Here is a 14,751-nt window from a genome sequence, read left to right on the forward strand (position 1 = left end):
AGAAGAAAAGTCTGGAATCTAACCTTATTTTATATGGCAATAAAGGGGTTTTAGTAACGTTTGCGGAAATTATTTATTTACATGATAGGATAAGCTATTTTGAAGAGAAATACCTTTTGTTTATCTGGTCAAGATAAACAAAATTCTTTTAAAATTCATGACATTTAAAAAGTGATTTAAAATTTTAAAGTTATTAAATTCTTTAAGATTTTTAAAAAGAAATTTGAGAATAGTTTTTGATTTACAGAAAGTTGCAAAGATAGTATAGAGAGTTACTGTATACTCCTTACCTGGTTTCTCCTTTTGTTAACATCTTAATTACCATGGTACATTTGTCACAACTAAGAAACCAACGTTAGAGTGTTACTGTTAGCTAAATTTCACAGTTTATTTTGATTTCGCTAGTTTTTTCCCAGTGTCTGTCTTCTGTCCCAAGATTCCATCCAGGATCCCACATCACAGTTAGTCATCATGTCTCCCAAGATGTCTCTAGTCTGTGACAGTTTCACAGACTTTTTGTGTTTTTGATGATTTTGGCAATTTTGAGGGGTGTTGGGTATTTTGTAGAGTGTTCCTCGACTTGGGTTTGACTGATGTTTTTCTCATGGTTAATTGGGATTATGGTTTTTGGGAGTATGACGAAAGAGATGGCATACCATGTGCTGGTTTGGCTGTATTATGTCCCCCAAAACGCCATGTTCTTTAATGCAGTCTTTTAGGGGCAGACGTATTAGTGTTTGATTGGGTTGGAATCCTTTGATTGAGTGTTTCCATGGAGATGTGACTGAATCAACTGTGAGTGAATGTTTGATTGGATAATTTCCACGGAGAGATGGACCCTACCCATTCAGAGTGGGTCTTAATTTAATCACTGGAGTCCTATAAAAGAGCTCACAAACAGAAGTACCTCAGAGCAGCTAAGAGTGACATTTTGGAGAGCAGCTCAGACAGACATTTTAGAGATGGCCATTGAAAGCAGACTTTTGCTGACAGTTTGGAGATGCTAGCAGAGAGTTTGCTCTGGAGAATCTAAGAGAGGAGAAAACGCCCCAAGAGCAACATTTTGGAGAATGTCATTTTGGAACACAGCCTGGGAACAAAGGAAGAAGACACAAGCCACATGCCTTCCCAGACAGCAGAGGTGTTCCAGACGCCATTGGCCATCCTTCAGTGAAGGTACCGTATTGTTGACACCTTAGCTTGGACACTTTTATGGCCTTAAAACTGTAACTTTGTAACCAAATAAACCCCCTTTATAAAAGCCAAACCATTTCTGGTATTTTGCATAATAGCAGCATTAACAAACCGGAACATAGCATTTACAAAACTTGTCACTGCTGATGTTCATTTTGATCACCTGGTTGAGGTAGTGTTTACCAGGTTTCTCCACTGTAAAGTTACTTTTTTCCCACCTTTCTATGCTGTACTCTTTGGAAGCAAGAACTAAACACAGCCTACCCTCAAGGCCTAGGAAGCTAAGCTTCCCCTCTTTGAGGGGGGTAGAGTATCTATATAAATTACTTGGGAATCTTTTATATGGGACATTTATGTCTTTCCCATCATCTGTTTATTCATTTATTTTATAACAGTATGGATTCATGGATATTTACTTTATACTTTGGGTTAATATCCAATACTACATTATTTAATTTGTCGCCCAAGTTGTTCCACCTTTGGCCCTTGGAAGTTCTTTAAGGTTGTTTCCTTTGTCCCTTTGATAGGTTCCCATCTTTTTGTTCCTGATCACTTCTTTACTTTCTCGCATTACAAGATGTCCAGGCTCATCTTGGTATTTTCCCTGCCTCAGCCCTATAATCAGCCATTTCTCCAGGTAACTCAGGTTCCTTTTATTGGAGATGGGTATTAGAAACCAAGATCTGGATTCTGGGTGTGCTTTTTGCTGCTGGTATGGCTTTGCTTCTAGGCCCACTCACCAGATAGAAAAAGGAAATAAATGTGTATATTACTAACCCATGTATATATATAGTTCTATAATTATATCTGAATCTTTATTAAGCTAAACATGAGCTCATACTCATATCTCTGGATCTAATCTAGTAATACATGATTCATTCTAGGCTTCCTCCATTGCTCATCTGTAACCTCTTTCTCCAATAATAAGAAACCTGGCTCCCTCCGTCTACTGTCCATTTACATATTTGTTCAATATTACTATACCTTTATGGCTTTTTAGGAATTGTCATCACTCTGTTTTACAAATTTATAAGCCAAACTTTTCTCATACTTTTAACAAAGTTGTTCGTTTATTCTTTGAAATGATAATTATATAGCCCTTTCTTATGTGCTGAGTATTGTTTTGTGAACTTCAAGACTAAAATAACCAATTTTAGTTTCACATTGATGCTGTGATGTAGGAACTTTATCTCTGTTTTACAGATGAGAACATAGAGACACAGAGAGCTCAAGTGATTTGCCCAGGGTTCCACAGCTAGGAAATGGCAGAGCCGGAAGTTGAACCCAAATAGTATGTATGGCTCTAGAATTCCTACTGTTAACCATTAATCAATACTGCCAAAAAGTGACTGAGTGGAAGTGACTCAGTAGTATCAGAAAAATCCTCAAAATACTGTCCTGCATATGAGAGCAAATGGTGGTTGGTTAGGAAAAAATAAATTTCCTTGAAAGGCAAACATGCAGAAATGGCATTGCATTCTCATTAAAGGAGATTTCTTTTCATCTAGTTAGTTGAGGAGATTATACTTGTAGGAAAGTAGTTTGTGCTTTTAAAAATGTTCTGGAATAAAGCATAGAGAGCTTTTTATTTTTTTCCGAAAAAATCCCTTGACAATTGCCAGAAGATTATTTTTTTCCTTCTGGTGGAAGCATGTGGTTCTCACCCTCTTCACATATGTCTTTTGCACAGAGGGGAAAGGAGTGGGTCAGAGTTGCAATTAGCAGAGGCGTTTAGCTGGCTGCTGATCAAGTTTAGAACCAAATCAGTTAAAGATTTTCTTTTATTAACATGCTGGAAACATCTTAATTAATTCTGTTTCACCAGTGTGGTTTACATTTGGTTTCATTGGTCAGCTTACATAGAAAAGTTTCATTATTCTGGAGTTTTGTCTTCAAACACTTGGAGCACCATTTTCTCAGCATCTGATTTAATTTTTTTTTTTTTTTAATTAGAGAAGTTGTAGGTTTACAGGAAAATTTTGCAGAAAACTCAGTTTCCATACGCACCCCACCCCCGCTTTCCCTGTTATTAACGGTTTGCATTAGTGTGCTACCTTTGTTGAAGTTGATGAAACAATACTGTTATAATTATACTGTTAACTGAAGTCCGTTGTTTACAATAGTGTTCACTGTTTTGGACAGTCTGGTGGGTTTTTTTTCTTTTTAATTTTTTCTTGTAGCATATACAACCTAAAATATCCCCCTTTAGCCACTTTCAGATATCCAGTTCACTGGTGTTAATTACATTCACAGTGTTGTGCTGTGTGTCATCACCATTGTCCATTACCAAAACTTCCATCACCCCAAATAGAAACTCTGTACCCATTAAGCGTTAACCCCCCATTCCCATACATACACCCTGGTCCCTGGTAACTTGTATTCTAGTTTCTGACTCTGATTTAAATTTTTTTAACAGCTTTATTGAAAGATAATTCGTATACCATACAATTCACCTATTTAAAGTGTGTAATTCATTGGTTTTTAGTATATTCATGGACCAGTTTAATTGAATTTGAGTCTTAAGATCAGAGACAAGATAGTGATAGAGGGAATTTACTCTTCTGAATGTGGTTGATTTATAATGCTTCATACGTATTAACTGCTATCAGTGGACACCAAAGCAACTATTGTCTACTGTTATTTAATTTACACATATTGGAGGGGCATAAAAACCATAAAAACTATCAGAATGTGGTTTAGTTTCTTTGGTCTTTGTTGAAATAATGCACACAATTGTCTTGTTTTCACCATAATTCCATTTTCTTTTCTCCTTTTTACTGGTTATCTCTACTTCTCCCACTCAGTTTTCAGGACATTTAATCTCCTTGATCTGTTTGAACGAAATCATAATTAAGTTGAAGTTAGGTCGTACTTGTTACTTGTCTTCCAATTAATTATGCAGATCAGAGAGATCTTTTGTGCACTGAGAATTCCCATTTCTTTAGTTTCGAGCATGGTAAATTTCTCCTGTTGCTAAAGCAAAATCAGATCAGTTGGCATAAAAAATCTGAAGGAAACTTTTATCATTAATTCGGATGCTTGTCCAGTTGTGCTACATTAGTTTAAAATTGTACCCGTTCATTTGGAGCTGTTTGAGATCTGTGACTTTGAAATACCACCTCACTTCCTAGGAGTTTGAATTTTTCAAGTGCAGTCTATTATTTCACAGAAATGAAGATTAACTAGTAAATTCTGGTTATGAGCCATACCCAGTTATGGGCCATTGTTTGTGGAATTGCTAGTTCCAAAAATTGCTAGTTTGTGGAATTGCTTATAGACTCTTGACCTTCTTAGTTCTCCAAAAAATTGTTGGTGATCGTATGTATGATGCTTTATGAAATTGTTTGGTGGTTTAAATTTGGATAAATGAATTACCATTTGTATAAAACTTGGTTTTCATTCACAGTTTAAAGCATTAGATTGGTTCCTACTCATAGGAAAATTGAGGCACAGTAGGCAGGGCAGGAAATAGAAATTGGTAAGTATGTGGCAGTTGGGGTGGGAATGGAGGCAGTTTCTCAAAAACGTTGCTGATGCATTTTCTTAAGAAAATTTATTCTGAAAAAAAGTTGCCTGACATTATTGTAAACTAAGCTGTTTTTGAATTGCTACTTAACATTTTACCCCTCCCCCCAAATGGTTTCTGAAAACTACTTAATAGAATATTTTAACGTAAAACTCTAAAATTCCTAAATGCTGGTACTGGGCAGGAAGATGTAACTTTAAAATTAAGAGCAGGGTGTTTTTTCCTGTATCTGGGGAGCACTCATTTTCAGGCAAGATGGGTGCTCATCTTTGCTTCTCATTTGTGGCTTTTGATGGAGATGTTGGTAATGGTAATCTGTGAATAACTCGGTGTCATTACTTAAAGATATAGAGGCTGATACGAGGTGGAAAGGAATAATGTACTTGGGTAATACATCAGAATCTTGTACATTCCCTGTGAGAAGCAGGAGATTGAAAGTGTCCCCCATGAAAGGCAAAAAGTATCCTAAAGCTAAGCTTATTCAAGAGCTTATTTACATATGAGGTGGAGCCTGGGCATGTTGTCCTCCAGGAACTGTTCAGTTAGCTCTGAGGACAGTTTTGTGAGCAGACTTCCTTGTTTGGTAGTTCAGTGCACCCACCTCTACCCCAGGCTTGCTTTTCTTAAGAGTTGTTCTGATTGTGTTCCCTTTCTGATTTATCCCTGTTCTGGAATCACACCTCTGCCATGTTACTGTTCCATATATATAGCCAGTGGATTCTCACAGTTAATCCCTATCTTTATAGTGACTGGCTGTGACCCGTTTTGGGCTGCCAGTTTTTGTTTTCAGATATCTTGTGATTGTGCTTGCTTTTCTCACCGATACCATTGTTCTGGTTTGCTAATACGGCTCTTATGCAAAATACCAGAAATGGATTGGCTTTTATAAAGGGGGTTTATTGGTTACAGAGTTACAGTCTCAAGGCCATAAAAGTGTCCAAGCTAAGGCGTCAGCAGTTGGGTACCTTCACAGAAGAATGGCCGATGGCATCTGGAACACCTCTGTTGTCTGGGAAAGCACATGGCTGGTGTCTTCTTCTTTTGCTCCCAGGTTGCGTTTCAAAATGGCTTTCTCCCAGGAAGTTTCTCTCTAGGCATCTGAGGGTATTCTCTTAGTTTCTCCCAGGCAAACTCTGGAGTAGCAAGTCTACTTTCAATGGCCGTCTTCAAAATGTCTCTCTTGGATGCAGCAGTGAGCTCCTTCTGTCTGAGCTCTTATATAGGATTCTAATGATTAAATCAAGACCACACTGAATGGGTGGGGCCACACCTCATGCAAATAATCTAATCAGAGGTATTACCCAGAAATGGGTGGGTCACATCTCTATGGAAACAACCTAATCCAAATATTCCAACCCAATCATCACTAATATCTGCCCCCACAAGATTGCATTAAAGAACATGGCATTTTGGGGGAGACATAATACATCCAAACCAGCACAACCGTTTTCTCACTGCTGGCTCTGTACCCATTCCATCCTCCAGGCTGCAGTGGAGTTTCTGGTCGTCAGCTTTAATCTGGTCCCCATTATCAAAACCTGAGGAAAATGGTGCAGAGATTTCAAATAGAACCTGGGTTCTACTGCTGACTCCCTTACTAATTGTAGATATGACTGTGGTTCAGTTATTAACCGCTCAGAGCTGTAGTTTTCTCACCTCTTGTATGAGTCCTCTTTAGTTTCTGTGTTAGAACTTTAGTTTTCTTCTTCTGGTCCAAGGAAGGTAGCCTTGTTCTTTCACTGCTGCTGTGCTCTCTTTGACGAGTTTCATTATAACCTAGGTAAAAACTGGAAGTCGGGATGTAGTTTCTACTAGCTAAGAAAAAAGCATGTAAACCTTTGTTAGGTCTCTTGCTGGTTAATTCATGGAGGCAGACAGAAGTTCATTACATGCAGTAGACAATGAGAAGATACAAGAAATCTACTGCAATGTCAGTTTAGTATCTGCTAAGTAGATGCTACTTGATCCTTGAGCCAGATTGCTGGATTTGAATTGTAACTCTAGCAGTTTTTAGTTTTGTGACCTTGGACAAGTAATTTAACTTCTCTTTGCCTCAGTTTACCATTTGTAAGATGAGGGTGCTTAATAGTATTTACCTAAAAAGGTTACTGTTATGTTTAAATAATGAAGTATTAAAATCTTAGTACAGCCACCCTGTACATAGCAAATACTCTATACATGTTAACTATTATTTTAATAATATTTATTCCTGTTCTTCACTAATGTAAATTTGGGCCTATATTCATAATCCTGTTTAAGCAAGCCCTTCTAGATGTTTCCCCGAGGGTTTCTGGGGTTTTATTTATTTATTTTTATTTTTATGTCATCCTGTCTCAATAATATTCTCTCTATCACATCATCCAGGCTTTTCATTTTCTCCTACATAGAGAAAAATTTGATATTTTCTTGTTTTTTTTTTTTTTTGTTTTCCCCTACTAGAAAGTAAGCTTTGTGGGATCAGGAACCTTCTCTGTCCTATTCGTTGTTATCTCTCCAGCTTCTAGACTAGTGCCTTGGATGGAAAAAAGGAAGAAATTAATTGCTACAGTGAATTCTTTAGCTTATAGCTGAGGGAGATGCTTCTAGATGTAGTGAACATTCTGGTCTTGAAGGCCATTTCATGGTCTTTTCTCCATGTTGAGACATTCCCCGCACTCCCAGGTTGTTCCCTCAGCATCCTGCTCTGGTTCCTGCATCCTCTTTCCTCCATGAGAAAGGCAGTTGCATGGATTTCTTCCTTGAGCTTCTGACTGTCAGTTGATTCTTGCCTCTGGAAGAATGTTCTTCTTTGACTTGATTCTTTTTGTCTTGTTTGCTATGTTAGTGCAGTGTGTTCTCTGGAACATTTGATCCTTAAAGTCAGGAAAATTAAAAATGAAATGTATGTGAAAAGTACTTTGTAAACTGTAGAGTGCCCTAAAACATTCATTGCTGCCGCAGATTTAAGCCTCCTCTTATTTGCCACCATGTAAATGGAGCCAATGTCCTTGGAATCTGAAGATACTGTATTTAGTCCTTCTCCCCCAGACCTTAAGAGTTTTTTAGTGCTAATAATCCCAGTTGTTACTTCCCTTCAAATTGTTTTTTCAAGTTTAAAGACTTCTGTGCTTCTCAGCTCGTTTGTAGAACAGAAATGCTTGATATATCCAGAATGCAATTAATGATGAAGCCTGTGCCAGTTTACTAGTTCCATCCACTTTCTCACTGGTCCCAGGAAATGGGCTTTCAGAATTCTAACAGTACAGTTATACCACATAACAAAGACATTAAGCATAAGCTAACAAGAACTTTGTGTCCCAGCAGGCAGCGTTACACCTGTCATGTGATTGGCTCCAAATAAATATTGACACTGAAACCATGTATCGTTCTTTTTCCTTACCCTTGCATACTGAAATGGAGTGACTATTTAGAGAGGGAATGTAGGTCGTACAATCAATTTGGAGCATGCACCACAAGTTTATAGTATAATTCAAATAGGAAAAATGTAGCCAAAATCTGCATTTATGCCAGAAGTCAGGGAGGCAAACTGATTTGCTGTCTCTCTGTACTATGCTCTCAGATTGGATTCCAGTCTCAACTAAAAGTAGAGGCTAAGAAGATAGTCTTCTGATGTAGTTGTCCATTTCCTAGTCCTCTTAGGAAATACACTTTCATTTTAAGCCATAAAATTATATGAAATTTATCTTACTTTAAAATGTTTCTGTTTAATTACTATCCTGTATTTCAGAGGACATTGGATTCTCTTTATTTTTAAAGTTATTATGACATCAACATCTTTTGTTCTTTCAAACATATTTTATTATTTCTGAAAGATATACTTAATGCCTGTCTACACTGTATGGTGTGGGCATGTTTCATTTGAATGAGAAAATTATATAGGAAAGTAATAAGTAGCAATAACTATGAAATTTATGTACCTTTAAAAGCTTTTCAGTTTGTTAAAGCTGCCAGAATACAATATACCAGAGATGGGTTGACTTTTTCATTGGAGATTGAACATGTCCAAATTAAGGCATCAGGAGGTAGATACCTTCTCTGAGGAAAGGCTAATGGCATCCATGGTTCCTCTGTCACATGGGAAGGCTCATGGCTAATGTCTCCTAGTCCTTTCTTCTCTTGGGTTCTGGTTTCAAAATGGCTCTTTGTCTCCAAAATGCATTTCCCTCTTAGTGTCTCTAAGGTCTCTCTCTCTCCATGAGCTCTCTTAAAGGATTCCAGTAAAGGATTAAGACTCACCCTGAATTGGGTGGATCACATCTCCATGGAAACAGCTTAATCAAAAGGTCCCACCAACAATAGGTCTGCCCCCTCAGGGATGGATTAAGAGAACATGGCCTTCTGTGGGGTACATAACAGATCCAAACCAGTACAAAATAGCATTATTCTACATGCCCCTTTTGGAGTAATAATGTGTTTAAAATGGCTTTTCTGTTCATTTTGTTTTAATTGATAATCTAGTGAGAATATTTTGTTTTTGAAAAGCTAGAATGCTTTTTAAAAGTTATTAAAATGTTTTTGTACTTCATTGTGTTAAAAGTACTAGTTATGATCTTCAACCACTCAAAGACCTTTTTTCATTATAACTAAATTAACATTTGTCTCTTGAAGACAAATTCTATTTTTCTTCTCATGCTTGTGTATCTGTTCAAAAATCATGTAGTGAGATTCTTGGCTGTTAGAATGAAATGACTGTAACTGTTTTCAGAAGCATTTGTTATAATAATGTGTGGGCACAGAACCAAAATTTATATCGATGGAAAGCTTTACAAAAAATTCTAAAATCTTTTCAGTATAACAAGTTGCTTTGTTATGATTATATTACTCTAATTTTCTAGAACTGTGAAATTTTGTCCAAATTACTGAAACGGATCCAGGTTGTTGATTGAAAGAGGTGACTCAGAATTCTTCATTCCAGCTGCTTATGGTATATCCTGCCAACCCATCAAGGTTTCAGCTGCCTCTTTTCTTATATAATGCAGTGGCCTTTTCCTGAACTGGGACTCAGCCTTCTTGTTAATAGACAGTTTTAACAGCCTCTTTTTCCCCATTCCAAATTCCTATCCTCCCATCAAAACCTAGGTGTAAATAATCAGAAACTAAAAAGCACTAAAAGAGGATAGCCAAAGTTATTTCCCTGATATGATCAGAAGTGGTGAATATTGGACATATACAAATGCAGCGTTTTGTGTTTCAGGTTTTTTGGTAAGAGGTTTTTCAAAAGTATCTTTTACAGCAGAAATGCCTTTCTGCTCTTTTCAGTCTATTATTGGAATTAGCACTGAGAAACTATCGATTTAGGTACTGCCTACCCTCTTAGCTTGTTTCTTCTCTTTACCACACTGTCTTTATCTTACTGCTTGTGAACAAGAGGTCTGTCTTTACATTTATTATAGTATTAGTTAACCGGTATTGTTTACGGGGTAAAGCAAACAGCGATTACACATAAAATCTGGATAATTCTTTTTAACCAGTTTCTGTCCACAATGTTAAAATTACCTTGTCTTCTGACTTTAGTTTTCAACTCTTGAGCATGTTTCTGTATCTACTGTGTTTTACTTTTCTTCTCATTTCTTTGCTCTGCCCACTAAACTCTTCTGTGAGACAGTCGAGGAACTCATTACCGTAACAAGGAAGACAAATATACAAATAAGTATAATGCAGTGTGATTTTTTTTTTTTTTTAAGTATTTTCTTAACTTCTGTGTGCATACAGATTCTGCCTGGGAATGCCAAGAAAAGCTACTGTGTGGAAATGAACTTTGAGGTGTTTTCTTTCTTTTTTTTTTTTTTTTTTTAAGTTTAAAAATGTTTTATTTGAATGTAATTGACATATGATAATACTGCACATATTTAAATTGTACAATTTGATAATCTTTAACATATGTACGTATGTGAAACTATCACCACAATCAAAATAATAACATTCGTAATCATCAAAAGTTTCTTTGCCCCTATGTAGTTCTCTTTTCTGCCCCTTCCTGGTCCCCAGACAACCACTGATGTGCTTCCTGTGAGTATAGATTAGTTTGCATTTTCTAGAATTTTATGTAAGTGGAATCAAGGTTTCTTTTACTTACCTTAATTATTGTGCGATTCATTCAGGTTGATGTGTTTATCAGTAGTTTGTTCCTTTTTATTGTGAGTAATATTCCATTGTATAGATATACTACCATTTGTTTATTCATTCATGGTTCTTTTTCATGCTTTTTCGGTGGTATTTAAGAAATACTTTCCACACTCAAGATCACTAAGATTTTCTTTTAAGTTCTAGAAGTATTTTTTAATATAATTTTTTCAGCTTTGTTGAGGTATAGTTTATAATCCTTACCAGCTACCCATTGTAAGTGCACAGTCTCATTTTTAGTAAATTTATACAATTGTGCATTCATCTCCACAGAATGGTTTGGAGGACTTCCCTCTTCACAAAAGTTCCCTCATGTCCTTTTGAGCACTCACCTTGCTCTCACCCTTAGCCCCAGGCACTCACTCATCTGCTGTTTTTGTAGTTTTACTTTCAATAAAAATTTCAAATAAAAGGGATCGTAAGATATGTGACTTTTTGTGTCTGGCTTTCACTTAGCGTGAAGTTTTGAGGTCATCTGTTGATGCATGTATCAGTAGTTCAGTTTTTTTCCATTGCTGACTAGTATTCCCCTTGTGGATACACTACATGTTGTTTATTTATTCACCAGTTTATGGGTTAATGCTGCTATGAACATTCACGCACAAGTCTTTTTGGGACTTGTAATTTTCTTGGGCAGATACTTAAGAATGGAATATCTGCGTCATTTATTAGGTGGATGTTTAATTTTTAAAGAAACTGCTAACTTTTTTTCCAGAATCCATTCCTACCAGTAATGAATGAGAGTTTGTTTTTCCATGTTTTCGCCAGCTCTTGCTGTTGTCAGATGTTTTTATTAAACCCACTTTAGTGGGTTTGTAGTGGAAGCAACAGAGACCATAAGTGGCCCCAAAAGCCTAAAATATTTACTATTTACATAGTATTTACAGGAAAAAGTTTGCTGACTGTGGGGCAGGTGGTCATGTTGTCTACCAATAGAGTTTACTTCTTCCTTTGCAATTTAAATGCCTTTTATTTCTTTTTCTGCCTCTATTTCACTGGCTAGAACTGCCGGTACAATGTTATTGAATAGAAATGATAAAATTGGGCATCCTTGCCTTGCTGCTCTTAGGAGGAAAGCATTTAAGCTTTCACCATTTCCTCTGGCATTAGCTGCAGGTTTTTGTAGATGCCATTTATTAAGTTCAGGAGGTTCCCTTCTAATTCTACTTTGTTGAGAGTTTGTACCAGGAATGGATGTTGGATTTTATCTATAATGCTTTTTCATCTGTGGAGATGATTATTTGTTTTGTTTTGTTTAATATGGTCCTGATTGTTTTGTTAATGTGGTGAATTACACTGATTGATATTCTAAGGCTAAACCAACCTTGCATTCTTGGCGTAAACCCCACATGGTCATCATATATTATCCTTTTGACATATCATTGAATTTTATTTGCTAAAATTTTAAGAATTTTTGCCTCTATTCATGAGAAATATTTGTGGTTTTCTTGTAAGAGTTTTGTCTGATTTTTGATAATAGTAATGCCTCATAGAATGATTTGGAAAGTATGCTCTTCCATCTTCTGTTAGAGTTTGTCTAGAATTGGTATTATTTTTCCTTAAATCTTGGTACAATTCACCAGGGAAGCCATTTGGGCCTGGAAGTTTCTTTGTGGGGTATTTTTTTAAACTACAGATTGAGTTTCTTTTATAGTTATAGGGCTATTCAGGTAATCCATTTCTTCTTTTATTGATCTTTGGTAGTTTGTATCTGTCAAGGGATTGTCCATTTCATCCAAGTTGAAATTTAATGGCATAAAATCAATCATGTTTCTTCCTCCTTTTAATATCTCTAGAAACTGTGGTGATGTCATCTCTCTCCTCCCTGATATGGAAATTTGTATCTTTTTTTCCTGATCAGCCTGGCTAGAGGTGTATCTTCTCAGAGATAACAGAGCTTTAATTTTATTGATCTTCTTGAAGAACCCACTTTAGATTTCATGGATCTTGATTGTTTTACTGTTTGGTTTCATTGATTTCCATCCTGATATTTTGTATTTTCTTTTTTCTGCTTCTTGGGGTTTCATTTTGCTGTTATTTTTTTTAGTTTTGTGAGATGGAAGCTGAAGTTTTCGACTCAAGACCTTTCTTATGTTCTAATATATTCATTTGGTACAGTAAACTTCCTTCTGTGTATTATTTTAAAAAGCTGTTGTCTCAAAAATTGGGATATTTTGTTTTCATTTGCATTTATTTAAAAATACTTTGTATTTTCCCTTTTGATTTTTTTCTTTGTGTTATTTAGTTTCCAAATGCTTGGGGGATTTCCCAGAGATCTATTATTGATGTCTAATAAAATTCCAGTGTTGTAAGGGAACATACTTGTGTTATTTGAATTCTTTCAAATTTATCCAGACAGACTTTATGGTCAGGAGTGTTTTCCATGTGTCTGGAAAAGAATGTATATTGTGCTGTTGGTGAGTGGAGTGCTTTATAAATGTCAGATCAAGCCGATAGTGTTGCTTAAGTCTTCTCTATCTTTACAGATTTTCTTTTTACTTGTATCCATTATTCAGACAAGATTGGAGTATCTAATTATTCCTGCAGATTTGCCTAATTCTTCTTCTATCAGGTTTTGTTTCATGTATTTTGGTGCATAAACATTTAGGATGTCATGTCCTCTTAATGAATTGACCTCTATCATTATGAAATGACCCCTTTAATCCTGAACAGATTCTTTGTTCTGAGACTTGCTTTGTCTAATAGTAATATAACTAAGCTTTCTTTTGATTAGAGTGAGAATGATATATATCTTTTTCCTTCCTTTTACTTTTAACTATTGGTGTTTTTAAAAAAAATGTATTGTTCAGTTTTTTTGCTAGGCAGCATAAAGTTGGGACTTGCTTCTTTTTTGTTTTAATCCAATCTGACAATACCTGCCTTTTAATTGAAGTGTTTTAGACCATTTATATTAAATATTATTGATCTGGTGGGATTTAAATCTACCATCTTGCTATTTATTTTCTGTTCATCCCATCTGTTCTTTGTTATCTTTTTTCTTCTCTATCTTCTGAATTGAGCAGTCCTACACAGTCAACCTTCAAGTAATTTTACTTTACATAAGGCATAAGAACCCAACAACACTCTCCCTCCTGTCTTTTGTGGTGTTGTTGTCAAATGTTTTACTCCTAAATGTTTTGAAACCCCAAAATTCTGTTATTATTTTTGCCTTAATCAGTCATTTGTCTTTTAAAGAGATTTGAAAAACAAGAAAAGAAATCTTTTATTTATTTACCACATGTTTACCATTTCTGGTGCTTTTTAGTCCTTTTTGCTAATATGTATTTCTGTCGGGTTAATATATAACAATTATATAATTATTATAAATATATTAAATTATATATTTTATATGATATATAATATATATTTAATATATGTTAACTATTTATATATAGTAAAATATATTAATTGTATATAAGTACATGGTTAATATGTATTTCCCTTCTGTTTGAAAGATTTGCTTTAATATTTTTTATAGTGCAAATCTGATGATGATGAATTTTCCCAAATTTTTTATGTCTAAAAAGTCTTTATTTTGCCTTCATTCAAGAAAAATATTGTGTGGTAAAAAAAAAAAAATATATATATATATATATAGCATAAAATTTGCTATTTTAAGTGTACAATTTAGAGAGTAATTACCTTTACAGCATTGTGCAACCATCATCACTTTTTCCAAAACTTTTTCATTGTCCAGTCAGAAATTCTTAACTCATTAAGCAATAATTCTCCATTCCCATGTCTCCCCAACCCCTGGTATCATCTAATATACTATCTATCTCTGTGAATTTGCCTGTTTTAGACATTTCGTATAAGTGGAATCATACAATATTTGTCCTTTTGCATATGTCTTATTTCACTTAGCATAGTTATTTTCAGGGTTCCTCCATGTTGCAGCATGTATCAGA

General features: G+C 35.4%; 1 protein-coding gene and 1 long non-coding RNA gene across 3 annotated transcripts in view; both read left to right on the forward strand.

Moving 5' to 3' along the window:
- The window catches only part of MAP4K3 (mitogen-activated protein kinase kinase kinase kinase 3), a 194,672-nt gene that overhangs the window by 16,540 nt on the left and 163,381 nt on the right, over positions 1-14,751 (forward strand). The window lies entirely within an intron of this gene.
- Positions 1,124-2,470, forward strand: LOC119512934. Its single transcript, XR_005212486.1, has 3 exons — positions 1,124-1,176; positions 1,722-1,831; positions 2,398-2,470. It is a non-coding gene; the product is annotated as an uncharacterized LOC119512934 (long non-coding RNA).

This window comes from Choloepus didactylus, chromosome 17 (genome assembly GCF_015220235.1).
Source record: "Choloepus didactylus isolate mChoDid1 chromosome 17, mChoDid1.pri, whole genome shotgun sequence".
In the NCBI taxonomy this organism is placed as follows: domain Eukaryota; kingdom Metazoa; phylum Chordata; class Mammalia; order Pilosa; family Megalonychidae; genus Choloepus; species Choloepus didactylus.